The sequence below is a fragment of the Nelumbo nucifera genome, chromosome 1 (assembly GCF_055504915.1).
Source record: "Nelumbo nucifera cultivar China Antique chromosome 1, China Antique-T2T, whole genome shotgun sequence".
NCBI lineage: Eukaryota > Viridiplantae > Streptophyta > Magnoliopsida > Proteales > Nelumbonaceae > Nelumbo > Nelumbo nucifera.
Genome location: NC_142649.1, coordinates 94,342,495 through 94,357,762, shown reverse-complemented (window position 1 = coordinate 94,357,762; position 15,268 = coordinate 94,342,495). Strand labels below are relative to the sequence as shown.

Sequence of the window (15,268 nt, the reverse complement as noted above, 5' to 3'; positions counted from 1 at the left end):
CCTCCATTTCCGACTTATTGGAGGCCTATTGGTGGCTAGAGGTGACTGGAAATGGAAGGAGGTCATCTATAGATGAATTTCCAACCAATATTCTGTCAGAATCCGGCCAAATCATCAGAAAATAAAATCTGTGTTTTTCAATTAGCACTTCTCTGATACCAGTTTCGATGGATTTAACTAGAAATTGTCCATATAAATAATTCTCAGTCAATCTTAAACAAATCCATATGAAACTAGGGACATACCTTCCATTTGCGCAATGATGAAAATGAGCCGTGAGAGTTTGAAAAATTCAAGAAAGCAAGAAACGCAGCTCAATAAATATACACAACAATGAATTCTGAATTGATTTAAATTGAACTCAGATTGATTAACAGCTATGTCCACAAGAGTAATAGCCAATTCATGGTGGAACACTTTAGTTGGGTAAGACTTGAATATCACCATACATATCCATATGGCTGCTCTTTTTAGTTAGTTTATTGAAGATATTCTGAATATTATTAATTTATAGAAATTATAACTGGATCATATATATGGTACCAAACTATGGATAGATAAGCTGTTAGAGCGTGAGACAGCTATTGATTGAAGCAATCACGACCAGTATCTTTGATATTACACATTCCAAATACATAAAATTTATTATTATTATTATATAACATGTATATATTATACTATAAAACTCCAGCTTAATAAAGCATCCAAATCATACATAGTAGCTCTGGAAATTAATAGTAATAGCCAAGTACTGCGGCCGGCTGCGGTCTTCCTATGCCTGGGCATCAGGTGGAGCCATCTCTTTAGCCTTGCCGATCAAATTCATCAGATCTCTTCTATTTGCACTGCCAACCGTCTGCAAAGCTTCTTCTTTCTTGAACAGAATGCACGTGGGATAGTTGGTCACATTATACTTTTCAGAAATTTTCTACCAGAGATGAGGTTTTCAATATTAATAATGGATAAGTTAATACAGAAAATCAGGGGTTCAGGGACCGATCGATATCGATTAAGTATGCAAAGTTGGCACTAAAAATATAAAGACTTAAGTAAAACAAAAAGATGATGACCTTCACGGCGTCACCGTCGATCTTGATGAAGGCCAGATAAGGGTGTTGACTTGCAATCACCCTCACTAATGGTTCGAAATTAAGGGACCTTTGGCTTCTGGGACTGGTGAAGAAAGCTATCACCAACTGAAACATATAATGACAGAAATATTATATTAGTGCTGCTGATAACTATATATGGTATACATTCAAATCTTCAAACGGAAACTAATATAACTAAAATTAAACAAAGTGGGGATCATATAAACAGTCAAGGGTACCTTATCATTTTTGTTTAGGAAATCCTTAAACCTGGATTCGGTGGAGCAGCTGTTGAGTCCTTGAGAGGAGTTCATTTTTTGAAGCTGGTTTTATGCAGAGATGACAGAGTTAGATAGGAAACTTGTTCTTGCTTGGTTGCGGAAATGCTTATGCGCCCTTGCTCTTTATATAACCAAGTCTTCCACGCTGATCTGATTAATTACCAGAATATATTCCTCTGTTCAGTTCGTTGTTCCCACTTACACTCATGCTTTTGCGCCCTTGCTCTTTAAATGCTACGTTCAAAAGAAAGAAAGAGTCGGAGAGAAAGGAAGAAGAAAGGGTGGTGGTTGGTACCACGTACACTCATGGGAAGTTTCTCGGTAGAAACTACAAATACGAGTAACGTAATTAATACACTTTTACCGAGAAGAATTTCTTAGGAAAAAAAACATGATTATATTTTACTATTGCCTTTATAAAAATTTCCCCTAATGTTTCTGATAATCATAAAGCCCTCCCATGAGCTTCCATTGTTGCTTCCATAATAGAGGTTTTGAAGTTACAAATTTACCCTTACTACTTGTTAGGAAACCTTTTAATATAATCAAAGTGTCAGATTTGCCCTTTTACATTTCACTCAATCATAATGAGTTTACAAAATAAAATTATTTTACTTTTTTTAATTTGACTTAGAATTTTTTTATTTAAAAACTAAAAGTTTTTCTTCAGAACATCTCCATCTGAATTGATAAACATAAGGCTAAAATGGGTATTTTCAAAAAACCAATACATTATGCCAATGTTTTCTGACTAAAACAATTATGAAAGGGTGGTTACCGCAGGATTTTTAAAAAGTACATGTGAGATTTTTATAAAAATAAAACTTCAGGTGAGATTGAATTTTATGATAATAAAAAATCTAAGGAGGTTTTCATATTTTAATTACAAAATAAAAAAAAAAAAAATAGGATACGGACGTGAGAAATAGAGCAAGCATAATTTGGCATTTCCTACTTTTCTTTCCTTTGCTAAAGGATGCTTCACCGTATAATTAAACAAAAGCAAGGAAAATATTCTCTTCTATCAAAAGTTAAAAACAATGGCCCGGATTCATTCAGTTGGGCAATGGAATAACTTTTTGGCCGGCTAGAGATATAAAGCAAGAGCAGCGGTCTAAATCAAGAAATGGGAAACATAAAATGAGAAGGAATGCAGAGAATGCATGCATGGTTTTTAAAATTGGATCGGATCAGATAGTCAAACCAGAAAATTCAGGAAGTGGTTAGATAATCGGTTCTGTTTTACTTTTTTTTTTTTTTTTTGACCAAAAAATATTGATTTGGATAATAATTCATTGACCTATGTGGTCAAACTGTCGATCTAGATAATGGTTTTTGGCTGTTTTTATTATTTATATTTTTTTAAGTTAAAACAGATCATCTGTTTTAATTGGATGTGGATAATCGGACCATTCAACTCAAAAACCTGTCCCTAGAGGCCAGAATGATTCCTTGTGCAATCCAGTTTTAAAAACCTTGAGAGAAGCAACTTCACTACGTAACGAAAGGTCTAAAGCCAGTTTAAATTGGGAAGGCTGTGTAAAGGGGTAGCTGTGGAATCAATCAATGATAACGATAATACTCCACGCAAGTCAGTCATGAATGTTAAAAGTAAAAGATTGAGTGGTTGTAGGCCATATGTATTTTTACGAGTTTATGGGGCATTATTATTCGTTCCACACTGAGTCAGCTAACCCGGCCCAATCTCTCTTTTTTAACTTTTGGTTTAGATTTGGGGTACAAAGGCCTTGGCACTGTGGGTCACATCAGCCATTACCGCGTTACACCACATCCAGCCAAACACCTAGAATATTTGCTATGCATGTGTGTGTTAAATTTAAAGGGAGATATTTACAATGTGCAGCGGAATGCGTTGATGTCGTAGTATTCACATGGTTTTGCTTTAAAGGGATTCCCTCTCTTCTTTCAAAGAAAGAGCCCAATTGTGTCACTATAACCACTCCACTTTTGAATGGTTCCGTCATCACTAAGTTTTGACTGAAGAATATTGCCCCTAACACTTGTGGTCCCTCTCCTTCTTCAGATCTCTATCCACATGTTCAAATTGCGTTTACCATTTTTTATTTTTAATTTTGAAAGCAAATGTAGGTGTCCATTCATCTTATATTAAGGCTCCGTTTAATTGCAGGAATAGGGTTTGAATTGGAATCGGAATGATTCCAACAGTTTGGTTTGATGGAATCGAAATCTTATTCCTATTCATATTGAAATGGCATTTTCCCATTTTAAGGAATGATCATTTCTTATCCCTTTCTTGAAAATGAAATTCTCATTTTCATTCCTATCTGAATCAGATTTTAAGAATAAATCATTTCGATTCCTATTTCAACTGTGAACCAAACGGACCATATATCTCAGAAAATTCAATGGTTGTCAGAAAATCTAGGCAGACCATATATATATATACCACCAAATTTATAAGCGTTTACATCATCCACTTGTTTCGTATTAATCAATCTCACCGTCCACCTCATGCCTCTCATCTGTCAAACTTTACCAAGACATATCCGCCTGAGTTGAGGGTCGATTGGAGAACACTTGGACCCTTTTATGACCGACCACATGTAATATTGTATACGTGTATGTGGAGGTGGACGGGGCGGGTGAAAGGGCATAATAGCTAATCAGCCAAGCAATGTTTGATAAGCATTGGGGCGCTTTTGCCATTAAGAAAAAAAATGTATGCGGATGGCATAAAATGAAAAAAAAAAAAAAAAAAGAGAATATGTTTCATATTCTATTGGAAATATTTTAAATGAGAAAACATGTATAACTGGCCTGAGTCACAAAACCAAACATCAGAGGTGAGAGCCGTTCAAATCATTCAATGTATGACCACCAACGTTGAAAGGTTCAGTATTACAAAGAATGTTGTAAAGTCAGAATATTGAAAAGTCAGTTTTAAGAAAACTTGGAAATGTGTGGATGTGGTAACAAAGTATATATATAGGGTCAGACTATGATATGGAAAATCATATCATATCTAAAACCTGTATTACTGTCACGTATACAGCAGTTATTGGGTTTATTTAAGTAACCGATAATTGGTTTTTAATATGTTAATTAAAATTTAAAAGATTCTTTAACCGAATACTCCATTACATTCTTACTCCATTTTAATTAAAATTTACATTTTTAATATGTTAATTCAAGATATAGATCGTGGGAATCAAATTCCGGACACATTAAACAATTTGTTATAGATTTCCACACACGAAAGAACCTTCTCCTGTTCTATTTCATGACAAAACTAGTGTAATTGAGACAACTAATAAGGTGATGCAAAGCCTTAGATCCTTGAAGGGCCCATTATCAGTTCCCATCTTTTGTTATCTTGTTCCCAATGACATCTAGATCTAAAATACAAGAATATAGACCTAGAATAGAATCTAGTAATGATCATGCTCTTGCAAATAATACGGATGTATTTCTCCTATATCCTCTCAGAGCACTTGTCTGACAGACAAGATCCCAGCAAGAAAAACGAAAAAAATCTCAAAACCAGTTCTTTGAATCATTGAACTAGATAGAGAGAGAGAGTGAATAAGTAACACTGCAGAAAATGATACCCAGTCAAATGGATATTTGCAACATGCATTTTTCTCTCCTATCCAGGTCCCTTTTCAGACACATGATGCATCCAGATCGTCACCTAATGCTGTTTTAGGAGAACCAGGCATCATGATCTTCCTCCCAACCAAACGAATGGTATTCTATCAGAAAAATCCCATTAATATGCTTGGAACTTGAATCGAAGACCCAAATCACGCAAGAATGAAAGAATGATGAACATATATAAATTGGTAGAGAAATAAAACCAAATAGGACAAACCCATCAAAGTACAAGATCTTTAAGAGCAAAATTAAGAAAAGAAAGGAAGAGAGACAATGCTTGCCATCAGATTTGACAAGGTGAGAGAGCAAGAGGATGAGGATCACTTGAAGAAGCACAAGGGTGACGTGGTGACACCGAAGACAAACCATTGTTGTCCGCGATGATTCAACAGGGGTGGTGAGCTGAAGATATCAGGGAGAATGGCGGTCAGTACTTTTCCATAAATTAACGTCTTTCTTAAAATGAATTTCTTTTTTCAAATGTGATTTTAATTGTTGTTTTTGAAACTAGTTACTTTCCATAACCCATATTCACGGGAATAGAAAGTCGAAAGTTGATTGGGCCATCTCATCCCATATGATAGATAGATAGATAGATAGCGGGTACCCGTGTGGTGCAAGGGCTTTGTTAAGTGAGAGTTAAACAATAGAAACACATAAGAATAGACAATTGTTTTATAATAAATTTTTTAAATAATTAATAATTATATTTTATATACTATTTTTAATAATTTTTTACAATACAAAAATAATAATAATAATTAATTTTAGTTAGGTTTTTCATCAAATCGATCAACCCGACCAAATTCAACTCGAGTTGGTCAGGTTAGTTTCAGTTTAGCCATCTACAAATCAACAAAAACCAAACCAACCTGCCTATAGATATATATTAATATTTTATTTTTCAAATATATATTTTTTTAAATAGGAAAGTGGGAAAATTCCTATTTCTTAGTTTAAAATATTTTATATTGTAAACTTTAAAATTTTTAATTTATTTTTTAATAATACCATTATATTTTTTTAAATTTAAATTTAATATTTTAAGTTTAAATCTTTTGATTGATCAGTCAAACCGAAAACCGACCCAAACCAATATAACCCAAGTTGGCCGATTTTCATTAAAGGATAGTTGGTTTCGGGTGACCAACTTGAAGGGATGAGAGATCCATCATATGGATGGCCGAACCCTACAGGAAGGTTGGGCGAAATTTCAAAAATTTCTCTCTCCCATCTGGGAATCGCATTCCCTATTTTAGAAAACTACATTTTCAATGATCAATCTTGAACCAAACCGAACCAGATCTATAACTAAAAGGAAGGAGAGGGATATACCTGATACAGAGTAATAGTAACTCCCAATGAAGGATGGCTCTTCAACAAGAACCAAATTCTTCAGTAAGAATGTAGTGGAGGGCTGATGAGCACAACTTCAGATTGCCTCTCCTAGTTCCTTTGATCCAAATCTTTATTTGGATCTAGACTCTTTAAGTGGATAAGGATAACTCCTTATCTTATCTGTTGATTCAAATTCCAGATCCGCCCCTATTTAATTAATCTTATTAACCTAGTTCTAATTGGTCTTTAGGCCCATTATGTTTATGTGCTCATTTAACCTCTTAACCTGCTGCCTAGTTGGCTCTCTTTATATGGCATGGGACCCAAACGTTGATCTACACATCAGCCACATGGGTTCAGCCTTGCCTTTGTTACAAGGCATGGCCGAATTCACTGTAGGAGACAGTGAACCCCTGAGTCCATCACAATGGGCTCTTAATGGGCCCAACATTTATAGTAAATGGTCCTTGGGTCCAACCACCTTATGAAAACCCAAGGACTGTGGGAAAATGCAAGATTAGCCCATCAGGTATCACCCTCAATGGTCTTGTCAACCATAATGATCAAACACTGCCAAACAAGAAAGGACCTCTCCATTGGTTGCAAGGTACAGTGTTGCACTCTCTACTCACATGGATCCTAGGAATTAAAACCATTTGCAAACATTTTGAAACCATAATATATATATATATATACTTTATATAAATATATTTTGCAAAAACAAATTTTAACGGTTGAAATCAACTATCGGCAGTTTAGGTTTCCATCAGAGAGAGTGCATCCCCGATTATTCACTTTGTCTGACAAAGGGGCTGATCCTATCACTATGATCACCCACTCAGATGTATTCTCGGACTGTCCCAACATACCCAAGTTTTGACCCCCTCTAAGGATCTCATTGATTGGCATATCAAAGATAGCCCAATCCGACACCTAGTGCAGTACTATGATCGAGTCTAGGGGTCAGGTGTAATATTCCAGTTTTGTCCATCTATCTCCAAGGTCCAGGGCAATACTGGAATTTTGGTCCGACTTAGGGTTTCAAGAAAAAACTCACACTGCATATACCTCAGGTCTCACCCTGTCAGATGAGACAAGCAACCCCAACCAACTTGGTGGTACATCAATGTCAGCCTTGGCAAAATAAATCTCCCCAAATCTATCCAACGACCGTAAGATTATAAACTAACACGAGTCTCATAAATGTCCAGTTTAAGGGTATTACACAGAAACACACCACAATGACATGAATCAATTATGTACTTTATTCATTTACAATAAATGTCAAAAGGTATATCAATCTGATTGGATCTAAAGGCATACACTGTCTAACACAACTCCCTAACCCAACCATATCAATTTTGTTGGTGAAACAACCCACAAATGAACCAATCCAACTCGTGGACACTCCTAATTTTATCTAAACTAATAGTCTAATCTCTAATAAATAACAATAAATTAATCTCTAATAAATTTTGAAAGTTTTCTATTAAATAACAACAAAAGTACCATCTAGGAATTGGTATGGGATCCATTACTTCGATGTCTAATAACACTCTCCTCTATAAATGGATGAACCAATGAAGGTATATCTCGCTCATTCTTTCTAAGACTATTATTAATAATGTATATTTATCACCAAAATACAATAAATAATTATTAGAAATACAATAAATGTTAACTTTATTATTTATAAATATATAATAAATATACATTAATAATATAAAATTATTATAAATAAATATCAATTTTCTGAAAGTTATTTTGTAGAATTACTAATTGATGTAATTCAAATAATGTTTTTATTATTAGTACATTAATAATTGCAATTGGTATTCTAATTTTCAATATCTATTAAAAATAATTTTTGAATGTTATTACATGTTTTTGTTATTTGAAAGCTTCATTACCTCTAAATTATTTCATCTACTTTTCATTATTGTAATAATATTTAAAAGTTTTTAAATTATTTATATATTATATTCTTATTATCAAATAGTATTAAATATTTTATAATTATTTTTGTGCTTTTGATAAATTTTTTAAAGTTACTACATAATTTTGTTATTTAATCTATTTTTTGTTTCTAAATAATTTTTAAAATATGATTTAGTTTTTTGAATTCTTTTGATAGTTAAACTATTTCAAAATTAGTTAATTAAAATATTATTTAGTTATTTCAACATTACTTATTAATTTAATTCAATAACCCATAAATTATAATTTATACTATTATCAAAAAATTTCATTATCAATTTGGTAAAATGTTATAATTATTTTCTACATTTTATAAATGTTTTAAACTTATTACATAGTTTTGTTATTTTAAATATTTAAAATTTAGTTATTTAAATGTTTAAATAATATATAAAATATTTAAAATTTTTTGTTATTTAATTTTTTTAAAGTTATTTGTATAATATTAAATATTTTTTATATAATTATATATCTATTTTTAACATTTTTGTTATTTAAAATATTTATTTATTGAAATAATTAAATAATATTTTATTTTTTTAATTTAAAATTTTTGTTATTTGAATGACATTGCAATTGAATAATTCGTAAAATTAGAATTTATATTGTTAGTACATAATTCTGTTACAGATTTCATAAAAATATAAAATCATGAATATTATGAATGTTATTAAAACTATTATAATTAGCTTTTTTGTTTTTAATAGATATTTTAAAGTTATTACATATTTTTATTATAATATGTAAACAATTCTTAAACTTTTTAATTCAAACTTTATTTAGATAAATATAGATATGAAAAGCGGGGGAGAGGATAAATATGAATTAGAAAACAACATGTCAGCAGCCCTCTCCTTGCAGGAAACCCCATTCTAATTTTCTGTTTTTAAATTTTTAAATTTTTTAATTCCATGTAATTGCCTATTAAACCAATAAGAAAACAACATAAAGTTTGAATTAATTAATAGCAAGGAATAATTTTATTTACTACTAGTTGCATATAATTTTCCATAATAGTCAAAATTTGATGTATAGGAAGATCATCCAGTTAATAAAATTATTCAAGAAACCCCTATTTTAATAGTCTATTATATGGAATTAAAATTAGATCTTCCCTATTCCTTATTGGTTTAATAGGCAATTATTGTACCCTTTCAGATCCACCCGTCCGATGTACAGGAAACCCCCATTTTAGTTAATAGTAAATAAAATTAGACCTTCCTATAACAAAGTTTCAATCTTTCAGATCTTCCTTTGCTATTAAAATGGGAATAATTATTCAAGAAACCCCATTTTAATAGCAGGGACCCGTGCGATGTATGGGAAGATCTAAAAGAATGAATAATTTCATTTACTATTAATTAATTGATATATAATGTAATAATCAAAATTTGATGTTAATTAACTAAAAATATTCAAATTTATTGTTAATATTTACAATTTTAATAATTATATTTTTCATTTAATGTTGATTTGTAGAAAATAATTATTATTAATTTAATATGAATAAATATTTTTTAATAAATTTGACTTTATTAATCATTTTAGTAATTTTAATAACTGATATTATTTTCATTATTTTTAAATGAAAATTTGATTGACTTTAAAAAATAAAAATAATTAAAAAGTTAACATTTTTATTAATTTCACTAATAATTAACAATTATACAGAAATGGCAACAGGGCGGGGCACCCCATCCCTATCCCTACCCCCTCCCTAGTGTGAGGCAGGTTCAAGGCAAGGCACCCACTCCCTGTTAAGGACAAGGAATCCTCAAATTTCCCTACCTCATCCTTGGTGTTGGGTGAGTTCAAGGCAAGACACCAACTCCTCATTCAGGATGGGGGATCATCGAATTTTCCCCGTCTCATCCCCAATGTTGGGCGGGTTCAACGCAATAACCCACTCCCCTTTAACCCAATATTCAATTTGATGACAAAACTGATCAAAATGATATATTGAGTATCAAATACTTGGTAAATTTCTAAAAGTACATTAAATTATTTTTAACTTTCAAAAATGTAATTTTATGAAAATTTTGGAAAATTTATTACATTTGGGTAATTTTGTAAATTTATTTAAATTTATCATTAAATTATTAATAAATAATTTATTTTTAAATATTTTACTTACAGAATTACACTAATTTATCTTATGTTTTCTAATATAAACTAATAAATAATTTCCTTTTCCAATATTATACTAATCTATCTTAATATTTTGTGTAATTATTGATTCAAATTATAGTTTTCCCTTTCCCATACTCATTTATCTTTAATAATTCTCAATAATTTTAATGAAAATTACATAATGTTTTCCAAAATCTATAAAATGTAATAAATTTTCCTAAAATTTCCAAAATATTCCAATAATTTTCAATAATTATTTAATACATTTTAATTAAACTTTCAATTTTTTTTGAAAAGTACAATATTATATTTTTAATTTCCAAAATGTTATTTTATGAAAACGTAGTTTTATGAATTTTTTTTTGAAAAATGTATTATATTTGTGTAATTATGGAGATTTATTGAAAATTATTTTATATATTTATTAAATATTTATTTTTATTAAGTAGTTTACTAATAAAGAGTTTCTAATTTCTTTAAAATGTTGTTAATTAACATGAATATAATAGTGTTTACGCAAAACACTTTAAAAAGTCATGATGATTTAATTAATAGTAGTATTTATTAATTTTTGGTAATTTAATAACCATACTAATAACAATATTTAATTTTTGTTTATATACTAACTGTATTTATTAACTTTTAGTAATAACACTATTTAATACTCATTGAATATGGATTGGATTAAGTATTAATCATATTTAACAATTTATTAATTAATACAAATATTTTAAATGAGAAGGAGTGTATATAGATTGGGGGAGAAGGTTTGGGGAAAGGAGAGAGTTGCTGACATGGACCACCTTGCTTTATATATTATATATATATTAATAATAATAATAGAAAATACTGATGTGGCACTATAAAACTCAAAAAACTCAAAAATTGGTGAGTCCCACTGAATAATAAGTGGGCCCTATGTCTCTCTTTCTCTGTCTCTCTCTCTCCCTCCCTAGTCTTCCTGCTACCAGCAACGGCGGTTAACACCCATCTTCTTCCACTTCAGCCGTTTGATTGAATCCACTTGTCCTTCCACCGAATGGAAACAAATCCATTTTGGTGACAACATCGAAGAGCTTCCACTAACCATTCAACATAGATTTGGTTTCGGTCTTGTTGGTGTCTAATACAACAGCCTGTTTCTTGCCAAGATTTGTACAAGATTTAGCAGAAGAAGTCCTATTGTAACGAAGCTGTGCACAAGTCCCCCGTGTTAGATACTTGTTGCTTGTGTTCCTCAGTCACCTCTTCTATTTTGGGGTCGAGGAATACCTATTCTTTGGGAGAAACCTTCACCATACTGTTGCTCTTTTCATTTTTGTTCTCCTTTCGGTATCTCCTCATATCGATTTCCTTCTATTCTCCTCCCTTAGGAAACTATCTATTTCTCGGCTAAATATAAATTAGAAAATTAAACCTGAAACAAATGCCTTATAGAACTAGAAAGTCCATTATCGATTTCATGACCCCTGACAACATATCCATCAGAAAGAAAAACCCAATTATAATAACCAAAAACGAGTCAGAAAAAAAAAAAAAAAGAAAGGGCACCTCTATCTTTCTACTTTGAAATCAGAGAAAATAATAAAGATTATCACCTTAATAAGATTCAAGATTTCCTTTAGAGTTGTTACATAACAAAATAAATCTATAAATAAACGAAACTGATCAAAAAATTATGAACTCGTCTTTAAGAAGAAGAACCGACCAAAAGAAAATAAAGAAAATGAAATCCAAATTAGTAAATAAAAAGAAAATAAAAAAATATGAACCTCTAACAGTATACAAGAGTGCAGAACTACGGATGGAATCCTAGGAAATGAAACCCAGAAAGAGATGGGGCCCAGTGGGACTCACCTACTATTTTTCACTTAAAGGAGGAAATTTAAAGTAGGACCTACCTATTATTTTTCTCTTAAAAAGAGAAAATTTCAAATGGGACTCACTTATAATTTCAAGTGGGGCCTATATATAATTTTTCTCTAAAAAGAGGAAAGTTCAAGTGAGGCCCACTTATATATTATTTTCTACATTTATTAAATATACATTAAAGTAGTTATTTTATACAATGGGATCCAAATGCAATTTTTTTGTTTAAGAGTGTCACATCAGCATTTCTTATTATTGTATTGATTATTTAGTAGATTGTAAATGATTTCACTAGCACCGTGTGATATCTGCCTATGGTTGGCTTTTTTTGAATATATATATATATATAAATATATATATATATATATATTAAACAAAACATACTAATTTCATTAATATACTAACAAAATACTAACTTTAATTATCAATAAAGGTGACTTCATGGGTATGATACTTAAAAGCCATGCCACCTTATCAAGTTGTGGTGCTATGGTGCAATGCTAGGATATGTCATGTAATTACTGACATTCAATTAGTGGAAATATTAAAATTGATTATTTGATAATTAATCACCTCTTGCTGAGATATTCAGGTTGTGTTTAGTGTTGTTTCTACCTCTGATCAATTTGAGAGATATTGTTACATCATGTTTATGAGAGTCACTTCAACTTGAATGGTTGTGTAAGATGTAGAGCAATAATTGATGGTGCACGATCTAGATACTCCTATTTAAAAGGCGATCCAAACTCCAATTGCGTGGCGAGGTGGACCAATTTGCAAAATAGTAGATCAGAGAACCTGGGGTGGCTAGCCCGGTGAGGTTGCTCTGATGCTTAAGTCAGTACTATACTGTGAATGCGAGTTGAATACTTAAGTCCTTGAATGCTAGTGAGTAAGTAATCCCGCGTACCTTTGCCTTGGGGTTTTATGTCCTTATATAATGGAGTAGTCGTGGGCCTTACGAAAGAGCTCTGGGATCTCCGGGCTATGCGGATAAGATCTGTTCCATTTTTGAAGGAGAGCAATGTGTTGATAAGGTTTATCGTTTACCTCCGATTCAAGCGGAGATAGGATGAGTCTCATCGTGATCCGAGAAATTTGGAGTCCGTTAGGGAGGCCTTTGGAGTTGATTACATGGCATTTCAACTCTTTAACTTCGAATTGGTACTTCGGTTCTTTAGTCCCAAAATGGATTAGGTGTCGAGGTGTCTTTACATCGAGGTGGTTTTTGGGCCGAGGTGGCTGAACATCCGAGCTCTGAATGTTGCGGGCCGGGTTTGTTTGGCTGAGTTGTCACCCCTCGAGTAGATCACGTCTACGTGTCACCTTCTTACTAGGTCGTGCCAAATCACCCTTCATCAATTGCCCCCCACTCCCCGTGCCAGGGGTCCTGACCTGGTGCGGGGAGTTCATGACGAGTCTAGGTAGGTTTGGCACGAAGTCTAGGCGACTTGGATGGAGAACCGCTGGTCGCGTCTTGGTCACGCATGGATGTCACACTGTTTATAAATTCCACAGATGCCAAATGGCGCACTCAACCAATTTCGTCCTCAGATAGCATGTAACCGATTTTCATGGGAGCTGGCGGATCATACAGATCTCAACCGTTGATTGCCAAATGTGGACTATAAATAGGGGGTCGAAGGGCCCATTACCTTCACCATAAGTCATGTAACTGAGCTCTCCTGAGATCGCATCGGAGTCCTTCATCTCGCCATTCTTTCCCTTGTGTCCGAGGTCGTTATCGTCTTCTTTGGTGAGTTCGTCTTCTTTCACAAGTTGTTCCCTTTTCCTTTTCCTGTCCAATATGTGTAGTGCTAGCATAGATAAGTTACTTAGTGACTCTAGCAAGCCCGAGGGTACCGAGGTGCGGTCCTCAGCTCCCGTCAGTGAGGCCAGCTCTTCGCTAGAGAACTCATCTTTAATCCTTTTAGGAGAAATGCCTTTACCTGACGTCAAGCCATCTTGGCTATGAGGAACCCAAACCTTAGGTAGAGCGGCCGACCTCCAGAGAGGGGGTCTCGTCTTCTACTCGAGGTCGGGATTTGGACAACTTCAGCCCTTCCACGATGACCTCGGACAGGTTGTTGTCCTTGATAGCTCATTACCATCTCCCCGACACTCTTGCTTTTAGCATTCCTTTGTTTCATTATCCTTGGGTTCACAATCATTACGAACTCGTGGTTTTTGAGGAGCAGCTCGTAGCTGAGCTGCGTTTCCCGCTCCACCCCTTCATCGTAGAAATCATTATGTTCTTTTATGTCACCATTATCCTGCTACACCCGAACTCCATCCGTACCATTGTTGGTACAATCTCACTTTTCCACGAGTATAACCGACCTCTTACTTTAGACATCTTTAGCTTGATTTGTTCCATTAAAAAGAACTCTTATTGCCTGCATGGGGACACCCAACAGAGCTACTATATCTCACCTTGCCCCGAGTTCAAGGTCCTGTTCGATAACCCGAACAAGGTATCGGCCTAGAAGAGGAGGTACTTCTTTGTTCGGAACCCTAAAGGATGGCCATTCTCGACTCACTGGCGAGTGGCCATTAAGGACCCCGGATTGAGGCTGGATGCAGAGACTAGGGCAGTCATCCACTCTTGAAGGGACCTCGGCCTTGAGATGAAAGGTTTCCTGGCCAAGGAGAAGCTTTTACAAGCTGAGCTAAGTTCTCCTAATAGGCCTCCACCTCAGCACACACATTACCTCTCCTTTTTCTTTTCTGCACTTACTTCAGTTCGCAGCTAACTCTTTTTCTTCTCTCTTGCAGAAGCTATGACTGGTGTTGACACCGCTAATCTTTTGAGGAGTGTTCAAAGGGGGAAGAAGAGAAAGGCTTTGAAGAGGTCCCATCGAGAGGAGGCCACCTCTTCGGTTCTTGTCGATCCTGAGGTCGTAGCACCAAAGCCACCCTCTACTGAGCTCCCAGGGGAGGAGGTCC

At 33.5% G+C, this 15,268-nt stretch overlaps 1 long non-coding RNA gene across 1 annotated transcript; it reads right to left on the bottom strand.

The window, feature by feature from the left end:
* Positions 1–879: 879 nt before the first annotated feature.
* LOC104605525 (uncharacterized) lies at positions 880–1,472 on the bottom strand. The gene is made up of 3 exons (XR_016076808.1): positions 1,331–1,472; positions 1,071–1,196; positions 880–928 (listed from the first exon to the last, which is right to left on the bottom strand). It is a non-coding gene; the product is annotated as an uncharacterized LOC104605525 (long non-coding RNA).
* Positions 1,473–15,268: the final 13,796 nt, after the last annotated feature.